The sequence below is a fragment of the Salmo salar genome, chromosome ssa01 (assembly GCF_905237065.1).
Source record: "Salmo salar chromosome ssa01, Ssal_v3.1, whole genome shotgun sequence".
In the NCBI taxonomy this organism is placed as follows: domain Eukaryota; kingdom Metazoa; phylum Chordata; class Actinopteri; order Salmoniformes; family Salmonidae; genus Salmo; species Salmo salar.
This window is the reverse complement of record NC_059442.1, coordinates 4080523-4093022: the sequence shown is the minus strand read 5'-3', so window position 1 is coordinate 4093022 and position 12500 is coordinate 4080523. Positions and strand designations below refer to the sequence as shown.

At 42.0% G+C, this 12500-nt stretch overlaps 1 protein-coding gene across 16 annotated transcripts in view; it reads left to right on the top strand.

Annotated features, from left to right (window-relative positions):
* smoc1 (SPARC related modular calcium binding 1) overlaps positions 1-12500 on the top strand; it is a 139873-nt gene that overhangs the window by 12471 nt on the left and 114902 nt on the right. The window lies entirely within an intron of this gene.

Here is a 12500-nt window from a genome sequence, read left to right as displayed (position 1 = left end):
TATTACTACTATTAATATTACTACTACTACTACTACTACTACTACTAGTATTATTACTATTATTACTATTACTACTACTACCGGTACTACTACTACTACTAGTACTACTATTATTATTATTACTATTATTATTATTATTACTACTACTATTACTACTATTAATATTATTATTGCTGCTACTACTAGTACTACGATTATTATTACTACTAGTACTATTATTATATATTTTTTTACTACTCATATTACTTTTACTACTACTACTTTTAATATTATTATTACTACTACTATTACTACTGGTATTATTATTAGTATTGCTACTACTTCTATTACTATTACTACTACTACTACTAGCACTACTATTATTATTATTGCTACTACTATTACTCGTACTACTACTACTACTACTAGTACTACTATTATTATTATTACTACTTCTACTACTACTACTACTACTAGTACTACTATTATTACTATTACTACTTTTAATATTTCTACTACTACTATTGCTATTACTACTACTACTATTCATATTATTACTACTACTACTACTACTACTACTAGTACTACTATTATTATTATTACTACTAATAGTAGTACTACTATTGTTATTATTACTACTACTACTAGTACTACTACTAGTAGTACTACTACTATTATTACTACTACTACTACTACTACTACTACTACTACTACTACTAGTACTACTACACCTACTACTATTACTATTAATATTACTACTATTAATATTACTGCTACTACTGGGACTACTATTATTATTGCTACTACTACTACTATTACTACTACTAGTACTACTATTAATATCATTATTACTACTACTAGTAGTACTACTAGTACTATTATTATTATTATTATGATTACTACTACTGCTAGTACTACTATTATTATTATTATTATTATTATTATTATTGCTACTATTACTATTACTTTTACTACTTCTACTACTACTAGTACTACTATTATTATTACTACTACTACTACTACTATTACTACTGCTACTGCTACTGCTACTACTACTACTACTATTATTATTATTATTATTACTACTATTAATATTCTCTCTCAGGGCATTGCTGAAATTCAGTAAGGAGGAAGCTAGCTCCACATAGCCTGCTGTACTCCCACCTCTCCCCCTCTCCACCACTCCACCTCTCCCCCTCCCCGACTTCCCAACCCCTACTCCCCATCCCCCTCTCCCCCTCACCACCATTCACCCTCTCCCACCACACCCCTCTCCACCTCTCCACCTCTCCACCATTCCCCATCTCCACCATTCCCCCTCTCCACCTCTCCACCTCTCCACCACACCCCTCTCCACCATTCCCCCTCTCCACCTCTCCACCATTCCCCCTCTCCACCTCTCCACCATTCCCCCTCTCCCCCTCTCCACCTCTCCCCCTCTCCAACACTCCCCCTCTCCAACACTCCCCCTCTCCACCGCTCCCCCTCTCCACCACAAATACTTTTAACATTGTTCACAGCTGCAGTAATACCACAGACAGACTTCACACCCCCACTTTCCATCCTGATCCAGCAGGCAGGCAGGCAGCCAGACAGGCAGACAGGCAGGCAGGCAGGCAGGCAGACAGGCAGACAGGCAGACAGGCAGGCAGACAGGCAGACATGCAGGCAGACAGACAGACAGACAGACAGACAGACAGACAGACAGACAGACAGACAGACAGGCAGGCAGGCAGGCAGACAGGCAGACAGGCAGGCAGGCAGACAGGCAGGCAGACAGGCAGACAGACAGACAGACAGACAGACAGACAGACAGACAGACAGGCAGGCAGGCAGGCAGACAGAGTAAAGGCCTGGCTGGGCTAACAATCAGGGTTCTAAAGTGCGACCAATCGGGATAAAAAATGTCACGACAGGCCTGATGGAAACAGAACATTTGTCAGTAAACTTTCCAAATGTTGGCAAAACAAAAATGCACTAGACAAGGTACTGTAGGATCTTTTTGTGTCAGTAAAATGAATTACGAGAGAAATGTCGGTGGAAACACTTTTATGCTCAAATATGGAAAAATAACAATCATATCAAAGTAAACTTGGAGTCATGCGATGAGATGTTGTGTGGCCCTCCCACTACGACTTGTCAGGAAAACATGCCGTTTATTAGACTACAGATGAAAGAAGTTACGATGAACTTCACGGGGTGGTGAAAGTGCACGGTGACGAGCTTGATGCTTTCCAAGAAATGTTGAGGGTTCCGGTGACATGATGCTATGTATGCCATTTGACAAATAAAAATAACTGCTCTCTTTTGTCCATGATAATCTCATTTATGTAGGCTATACCCTCCCTGTACACTGTATCTGCCAGCTGTTGGCTAGAGCCCATGTGTTAATACAAGAGTGGACACACTCGCTATACAATGCAATGTTTTTTTGTTTGTGAGAAACCATCAGTAGAGTTTAAAATGCAATGGAAAACTATTTAAAGGTATTTGTTATTCGGTACATGGGAATTTAACCTCAAATTGTATTTTTATGTGCACTACGTCATCACACACAGCCTTTTATCCACAACAAGTCAATATGATGGAAACACACACTGTACAGTACGAGTCAAAAGTTTTACTATTTTCTACATTGTAGAATAATAGTGAAGACATCAAAACTATGAAATAACACATGGAATCATGTAGTAACCAAAAAAGTGTTCAACAAATCAAAATATATTTTATATTTGGGATTCTTTAAATTAACCACCCTTTGCCTTGTTGACAGCTTTGCACACTTTTGGCATTCTCTCAACCAGCTTCATGAGGTAGTTACCTGGAATGTATTTAAATTAACAGGTGTGCCTTGTTAAAAGTAAATGTGTGGAATTTCTTTACTTCTTAATGCGTTTGAGCCAATCAGTTGTGTTGTGACAAGGTAGGGGTGGTGTACAGAAGATAGCCCTATTTGGTAAAAGACTAGTCCATATTATGGCAAGAACAGCTAAAATAAGCAAAGAGAAATGACAGTCCATAATTACTTTAAGACGTGAAGGTCAGTCAATCTGGAAAATTTCAAGAACTTTTAATGTTTCTTCAAGTGCAGTCGCAAAAACCATCAAGCGCTATGATGAAACTGTGTCTCATGAGGACCGCCACAGGAATGGAAGACTCAGAGTTACCTCTGCTGCAGAGGGTAAGTTCATTAGAGTTACCAGCCTCAGAAATTGCAGCCCAGATAAATGCTTCACAGAGTTCAAGTAACAGAAACATCTCACCATCAACTGTTCAGTGGAGACTGTGTGAATCAGGCCTTCATGGTTGAATTGCTGCAAAGAACCACTACTAAAGGACACCAATAATAAGAAGAGACTTGCTTGGGCCAAGGAACACAAGCAATGGACATTAGACTGGTGGAAATCTGTCCTTTGGTCTGATGAGTCCAAATTTGAGATTTGTCTTTGTGAGACGCAGAGTAGGTGAACGGATGATCTTCGCATGTGTGATTCCAACCATGAAGCATGGAGGTGGAGGAGGTGATGGTGTGGGGGTGCTTTGCTGGTGACACTGTCTGTGATTTATTTAGAATTCAAGGCACACTTAACCAGCATGGCTACCACAGCATTCTGCAGCGATACGCCATCCCATCTGGTTTGGGCTTAGTGGGACTATCATTTGTTTTTCAACAGGACAATGACCCAACACACCTCCAGGCTGTGTAAGGGCTAATCGACCAAGAATGAGAGTGATGGAGTGCTGCATCAGATGACCTGGCCTCCACAATCACTTGACCTCAACCCAATTGAGATGGTTTGGGGATGAGTTTTACCGCAGAGTGAAGGAAAGTGCTCAGAATATTTGGGAACTCCTTCAAAACTGTTGGAAAAGCATTACAGGTGAAGCTGGTTGAGAGAATTCCAAGAGTGTGCAAAGCTGTCAACAAGGCAAAGGGTGGCTACTTTAAAGAATCGAAAATTTATTTTGATTTGTTTAAGTGTTATTTCATAGTTGTGATGACTTCACTATTATTCTACAATGTTGAAAATAGTAAAAAATAAAGAAAAACCCTTGAATGAGTAGGTATGTCCAAACTTTTGACTGCTACTGTATATGGTGGGGGAAATTCACATTCTAGAATAGTCATGAAGTCTGTCGCCAATTGGATGGAAACCTAGCTTTTGTGACAAAAAAAATGTATTCTCTCTCTCTATCTCTATATATAATAAAAAATATATATATTATTGTTGTAATGATAAGGCTTTGCTGTAGTGTTGTGTCAGAGCGAGATCGTTAGCGTCATGCTTGCATCATTACTACAGTGAACACTGCTTGTTTCTAGTCCAAACAGTTCAAAAGACCTGACCCATACAGTATTAACCAGCACAACGTTTTTTCCTCCTGTAGAGGATTGGGGATGGGGAGGGGAGGGGAGGGGGGGAGGGGGGGCATTGATAAACCAAGTCGCGGGCCGTTCTAAAACTACTATATTTACAGGCCGTTAACCATTTTGTTTTTACCTCTTGTTCAGTTCACATTTGTTACTTCATTAGCTAGCTAGCTAACCACTTGGTAACTGTATCAGTACATCCAAACATTTGATGGCACAGAAAGAAAGGGATAGCTTGTTCAGGAGATCAGTGATCATAGGAATGAATGAAAGACAGATCTCTTGAAAGTCATCTTCATGAATTTGACCCTCTTAAAGTGACAGTGTACAATTTTCAATATAATGCATCTCAATTGGAAAAAATAGTACTTTTACATAATGTAGAAACATAAAATGACACAAATTACTTTTCAACTTTAATCACAGGTATTTGTATAAACATTTTAGCTTTTTATAGTAAATACATTTATCTGTAGGGTTACATGTTAGTTTCTAGAGCACATGTGCTTCAGAAGTAGCTGGAATTCATACAGGCTAAATCTTAATCGATTAGAAAATATATATTTTTTCTCTGGTGCTCCTACATTTTATGTTGTGCTCCTAACTTTTTAAAGTCTGGAGCACCAGTGCCATCAATTAAAAATATTAACATAACATAGCACCATTCCTACCTCAGTTCCCAAGGAGATTGAGCTATGTCACATTCTGTAGACCTAAAATGCTTCTCCATGGACTCTCCATTCTGAACACGCGCACACACACACACACCTAATCCCTTGGTCAGATTATTAGAGTGTGGGTGGCTGGGTTAAACACGGTGTGGGTGGGTGGGTTAAACACGGTGTGGGTGGGTGTGGGTGGGTGGGTTAAACACGGTGTGGGTGGGTGGGTGGGTTAAACATGGTGTGGGTGGCTGGGTTAAACACGGTGTGGGTGGGTTAAACACGGTGTGGGTGGGTGGCTGGGTTAAACACGGTGTGGGTGGGTTAAACACGGTGTGGGTGGGTGGCTGGGTTAAACACGGTGTGGGTGGGTGGCTGGGTTAAACACGGTGTGGGTGGGTGGCTGGGTTAAACACGGTGTGGGTGGGTGGCTGGGTTAAACACGGTGTGGGTGGGTGGCTGGGTTAAACACGGTGTGGGTGGGTGGCTGGGTTAAACATGGTGTGGGTGGGTGTGGGTGGGTGGCTGGGTTAAACACGGTGTGGGTGGGTGGCTGGGTTAAACACGGTGTGGGTGGGTGGCTGGGTTAAAAACGGTGTGGGTGGGTGGCTGGGTTAACCACGGTGTGGGTGGGTGGCTGGGTTAAACACGGTGTGGGTGGGTGGCTGGGTTAAACACGGTGTGGGTGGGTGGCTGGGTTAAACACGGTGTGGGTGGGTGGCTGGGTTAAACACGGTGTGGGTTGTACATGCATCATGTGGGAGTTATGTTTTTATATTTTTTTTATCTTGAACTGCTTACAAGAATGTCTCCTTGCCAATTCTAACACTCATGGAATGCCGTGTTTGAGACATTACGTCGTTTACCATTTACCAATGGAGATGTATTATGAAGTCAATATATATTATTAAGCTTGAGATAGATGTAATGTCAAAATTCTTCCAGACTCAGGGACAGATACTAAACGCTGCCAGACTGGAATGATCAATGTGATTTAATAAGAGTTAAGACATAGGGGAATATAAATGTAGGTCCCATCTGGCAACCTATTCCCTAAGCCCTGTGGGCCCTGGTCAAAAGGAGTGGACTACTAAGGGAATAGGATGCTATTTGAGACAACATTCAAAGAAACTCTTTGCCTGCCTCCCACTCCTGGACTCATGACCAACATGTGGAGATTTACTCATTTATAACAGCACTGATATATTGTCATAGTAATGTAATTGGGAAAGCCCTCATCTAGCTGATTTGGTTCCTTGTCTTTGAGATGAAAACACTGAGGCGTTACTGCTGGTGTGTTTAAAATTATCTTTATAAAAGCAACCCTGACTGTTGTTACCGTCACATTTGCTGTTGAAATAGAGATGGTGGTTACTATGACAAACGGAGAAATGGAGATGGTGGTTACTATGACAAACGGAGAAATAGAGATGGTGGTTACCATGACGAAAGGAGAAATAGGGATGGTGGTTACCATGACAAACGGAGAAATAGAGATGGTGGTTACCATGACGAAAGGAGAAATAGAGATGGTGGTTACCATGACGAAAGGAGAAATAGAGATGGTGGTTACTATGACGAAAGGAGAAATAGAGATGGTGGTTACTATGACGAAAGGAGAAATAGAGATGGTGGTTACCATGACAAACGGAGAAATAGAGATGGTGGTTACTATGACGAAAGGAGAAATAGAGATGGTGGTTACTATGACGAAAGGAGAAATAGAGATGGTGGTTACTATGACGAAAGGAGAAATAGAGATGGTGGTTACCATGACGAAAGGAGAAATAGAGATGGTGGTTACTATGACGAAAGGAGAAATAGAGATGGTGGTTACCATGACGAAAGGAGAAATAGAGATGGTGGTTACCATGACGAAAGGAGAAATAGAGATGGTGGTTACCATGACGAAAGGAGAAATAGAGATGGTGGTTACCATGACGAAAGGAGAAATAGAGATGGTGGTTACTATGACGAAAGGAGAAATAGAGATGGTGGTTACCATGACGAAAGGAGAAATAGAGATGGTGGTTACCTTGACAAACGGAGAAATAGAGATGGTGGTTACCATGACGAAAGGAGAAATAGAGATGGTGGTTACTATGACGAAAGGAGAAATAGAGATGGTGGTTACTATGACGAAAGGAGAAATAGAGATGGTGGTTACCATGACGAAAGGAGAAATAGAGATGGTGGTTACCATGACGAAAGGAGAAATAGAGATGGTGGTTACTATGACAAACGGAGAAATAGAGATGGTGGTTACCATGACGAAAGGAGAAATAGAGATGGTGGTTACTATGACGAAAGGAGAAATAGAGATGGTGGTTACCATGACGAAAGGAGAAATAGAGATGGTGGTTACCATGACGAAAGGAGAAATAGAGATGGTGGTTACTATGACGAAAGGAGAAATAGAGATGGTGGTTACCATGACGAAAGGAGAAATAGAGATGGTGGTTACCATGACGAAAGGAGAAATAGAGATGGTGGTTACCATGACGAAAGGAGAAATAGAGATGGTGGTTACCATGACGAAAGGAGAAATAGAGATGGTGGTTACTATGACAAACGGAGAAATAGAGATGGTGGTTACTATGACGAAAGGAGAAATAGAGATGGTGGTTACTATGACGAAAGGAGAAATAGAGATGGTGGTTACTATGACGAAAGGAGAAATAGAGATGGTGGTTACCATGACGAAAGGAGAAATAGAGATGGTGGTTACCATGACAAAAGGAGAAATAGAGATGGTGGTTACCATGACGAAAGGAGAAATAGAGATGGTGGTTACTATGACAAACGGAGAAATAGAGATGGTGGTTACCATGACGAAAGGAGAAATAGAGATGGTGGTTACCATGACGAAAGGAGAAATAGAGATGGTGGTTAACTATGACGAAAGGAGAAATAGAGATGGTGGTTACTATGACGAAAGGAGAAATAGAGATGGTGGTTACTATGACGAAAGGAGAAATAGAGATGGTGGTTACTATGACGAAAGGAGAAATAGAGATGGTGGTTACTATGACAAATGGAGAAATAGAGATGGTGGTTACTATGACAAACGGAGAAATAGAGGTGCCTTTGATTGTCCAGACTAGGCACAGGTCTCCTCTGACCAAAAATCCCTATTCATATTATATGTACCCTACCCAGTGATGAACTTCTAGTGCAGATATCTCATAAAGGCCTAGGGTCTTCCTACTGTATCTCAAATCAAATCAAATGTTATTGTTCACATACACATGGTCAGCAGATGTTATTGCGAGCGTAGCGAAATGCTTGTGCTTCTAGTTCCGACAGTGCAGCAATATCTAACAAGTCATCTAACAATTCCACAACAACTACCTTATAGACACAAATCTAAGTAAAGGGATGGAATGAGAATATATACATATGAGTATATGGATGAGCAGTGACCGAGCGGCATAGGCAAGATGCAATAGATGGTATAAAATACAGTATATACATATGAGATGAGTAATGCAAGATATGTAAACATTATTAAAGTGGCATTATTAAAGTGACTAGTGATCCATTTATTAAAGTGGCCAGTGATTGGGTCAGTATGTAGGCAGCAGTCTCTCTGAGTTAGTGATGGCTGTTTAACAGTCTGATGGCCTTGAGATAGAAGCTGTTTTTCAGTCTCTCGGTTCGGGCTTTGATGCACCTGTACTGACCTCGCCTTCTGGATGATAGCAGGGTGAACAGGCAGTGGCTCGGGTGGTTGTTGTCCTTGATGATCTTTTTGGCCTTCCTGTGACATCGGGTGGTGTTGGTGTCCTGGAGGGCAGGTAGTTTGCCTCTGTCTCTTTTCTCCAGCTAGTAGGACCCTGATGTCTCCAGCTAGTAGTACCCTGATGTCTCTTTGCTCCAGCTAGTAGCACCCTGATGTCTCTTTACTCCAGCTAGTAGCACCCTGATGTCTCTTTACTCCAGCTAGTAGGACCCTGATGTCTCTTTACTCCAGCTAGTAGCACCCTGATGTCTCTTTACTCCAGCTAGTAGCACCCTGATGTCTCTTTACTCCAGCTAGTAGTACCCTGATGTCTCTTTACTCCAGCTAGTAGCACCCTGATGTCTCTTTACTCCAGCTAGTAGGACCCTGATGTCTCATTACTCCAGCTCCAGCTAGTAGTACCCTGATGTCTCTTTACTCCAGCTAGTAGCACCCTGATGTCTCTTTGCTCCAGCTAGTAGCACCCTGATGTCTCTTTACTCCAGCTAGTAGGACGCTGTTGTCTCTTTACTCCAGCTAGTAGTACCCTGATGTCTCATTACTCCAGCTAGTAGTACCCTGATGTCTCATTACTCCAGCTAGTAGTACACTGATGTCTCTTTACTCCAGCTCCAGCTAGTAGGACCCTGATGTCTCATTACTCCAGCTAGTAGTACCCTGATGTCTCTTTACTCCAGCTCCAGCTAGTAGGACCCTGATGTCTCATTACTCCAGCTAGTAGGACCCTGATGTCTCCAGCTAGTAGTACCCTGATGTCTCTTTACTCCAGCTAGTAGGACCCTGATGTCTCTTTACTCCAGCTAGTAGCACCCTGATGTCTCTTTACTCCAGCTAGTAGCACCCTGATGTCTCTTTACTCCAGCTAGTAGCACCCTGATGTCTCATTACTCCAGCTAGTAGGACCCTGATGTCTCATTACTCCAGCTGGTAGGACCCTGATGTCTCTTTACTCCAGCTAGTAGTACCCTGATGTCTCTTTACTCCAGCTCCAGCTAGTAGTACCCTGATGTCTCCAGCTAGTAGCAACCTGATGTCTCTTTACTCCAGCTCCAGCTAGTAGGACCCTGATGTCTCATTACTCCAGCTAGTAGGACCCTGATGTCTCTTTACTCCAGCTAGTAGGACCCTGATGTCTCATTACTCCAGCTGGTAGGACCCTGATGTCTCTTTACTCCAGCTAGTAGGACCCTGATGTCTCTTTACTCCAGCTAGTAGTACCCTGATGTCTCTTTACTCCAGCTAGTAGCACCCTGATGTCTCATTACTCCAGCTAGTAGTACCCTGATGTCTCTTTACTCCAGCTAGTAGCACCCTGATGTCTCCTTACTCCAGCTAGTAGGACCCTGATGTCTCTTTACTCCAGCTAGTAGGACCCTGATGTCTCTTTACTCCAGCTAGTAGGACCCTGATGTCTCTTTACTCCAGCTAGTAGGACCCTGATGTCTCTTTGCTCCAGCTAGTAGTATTCTGATGACTTTCACTGCTATTTTCTGATTTTCACAATCGGACAAACTGACCTCTGAGTACAGGGAGCCTTGCTGACACCAGCCAGCCTGGGCCACTATTCTGCAGGGTAAAGGACAGACGGGAAATTTTATCTCACAAACACATCATAATGTTGTTATTATATTAATGTTATATTATGTATTATTTGGTATCATTTGCTGATGGTGAGATCTGCGGGTTTAGTGTAAGTCTTGTATTGGTGCTGCTGCATGGTTTTGAAGGCCTGTGTATATATTCTGCCTCTCATTCATGACCAGAAAGATTTAAGAAGAAATCCAAGAAAAGCACTAACTTGGCCAGTGAAGGAATCCTAACCATTCACTCTATGTGCTGTGAATGTGTTATGTTTGTCAAGTAGGAAGGATGGTCTCATTGCTACAGCTATTTGTCAAGTAGGAAGGATGGTCTCATTGCTACAGCTGTTTGTCAAGTAGGAAGGATGGTCTCATTGCTACAGCTATTTGTCAAGTAGGAAGGATGGTCTCATTGCTACAGCTATTTGTCAAGTAGGAAGGATGGTCTCATTGCTACAGCTGTTTGTCAAGTAGGAAGGATGGTCTCATTGCTACAGCTGTTTGTGAAGTAGAATAGATGGTCTCGTTGCTACAGCTGTTTGTCAAGTAGGAAGGATGGTCTCAACCATTCTGTAGATCTCTCCGTACGATTGCCACGGTTCACTGGTCGTTTCTGAACGTTCTGCCATGTAATCACTGACTCCATTAGAGAGAGAGAGAGAGAGAGACTGTTGGCGCGACCACAGATCATCAGGCATATGAGCGTATTAGGCCGGTTTATTACATAGGGGTTGGAACTGCTCACATAGCCTGATGATCTGGTCACCCTTACTCTCACTGCTCAGCGACTCAACTTTACACTTTCATTCTAACTCTGACTACTGCCTTTCTCTCTGTCTTTTGATGAAGGGAGTTAGGCTGGGGGGGGGGGCAGACATATGTGTGATCTCTTATTGGGGGGGGGTTAAGCTCCCTAAGTCTCTAATCTCCTACATTAAAAGGATGGCAGAAATACTTCCTTTCCTTCCTCTTCACAGTACAGCAGCCTTGTTCCTTTAAGCTGTTTCCTCTAGCTTTGATTCAACACTTCATTCAAGTCTCTCCCCCATAGTCAGAAGGTGGGAGGTGTGTGTGTGTGTTTGTGAGACATGCCTGACTGTACGGTGGCCAGGATGGGGCATTAGGCACCAATGAGGAATGTTGATAATCTGATTTTCACCAACTTCCACACAGGAAGTTCTAGGGCATCCCAAAGTGCACCCTATTCCTATTTAGTGCACTACTTTTGACCAGAGCCCACTGGGAATAGGGGGCCATTTGAGACATAATCCTCCCCTCTCCAAATGTTCAATAATCCTCCAAAGGAAAATAAGGAAATCATATATTTCCTTCTTCTTCATCTCATGTGAAAGTACTTTAGACATTAACCCAGGAACACCTTGTAGGTTGGGACTAAAGTACTTTAGACATTAACCCAGGAACACCTTGTAGGTTGGGACTAAAGTACTTTAGACATTAACCCAGGAACACCTTGTAGGTTGGGACTAAAGTACTTTAGACATTAACCCAGGAACACCTTGTAGGTTGGGACTAAAGTACTTTAAACATTAACCCATGAACACCTTGTAGGTTGAGACTAAAGTACTTTAGACATTAACCCAGGAACACCTTGTAGGTTGGGACTAAAGTACTTTAGACATTAACCCAGGAACACCTTGTAGGTTGGATCTAAAGTACTTTAAACATTAACCCAGGAACACCTTGTAGGTTGGGACTAAAGTACTTTAAACATTAACCCAGGAACACCTTGTAGGTTATGACTAAAGTACTTTAAACATTAACCCAGGAACACCTTGTAGGTTGGATCTAAAGTACTTTAGACATTAACCCAGGAACACCTTGTAGGTTGGGACTAAAGTACTTTAGACATTAACCCAGGAACACCTTGTAGGTTGGGACTAAAGTACTTTAAACATTAACCCATGAACACCTTGTAGGTTGAGACTAAAGTACTTTAGACATTAACCCAGGAACACCTTGTAGGTTGGATCTAAAGTACTTTAAACATTAACCCAGGAACACCTTGTAGGTTGGGACTAAAGTACTTTAAACATTAACCCAGGAACACCTTGTAGGTTGGGACTAAAGTACTTTAAACATTAACCCATGAACACCTTGTAGGTTGGGACTAAAGTACTTTAAACATTAACCCAGGAACACCTTGT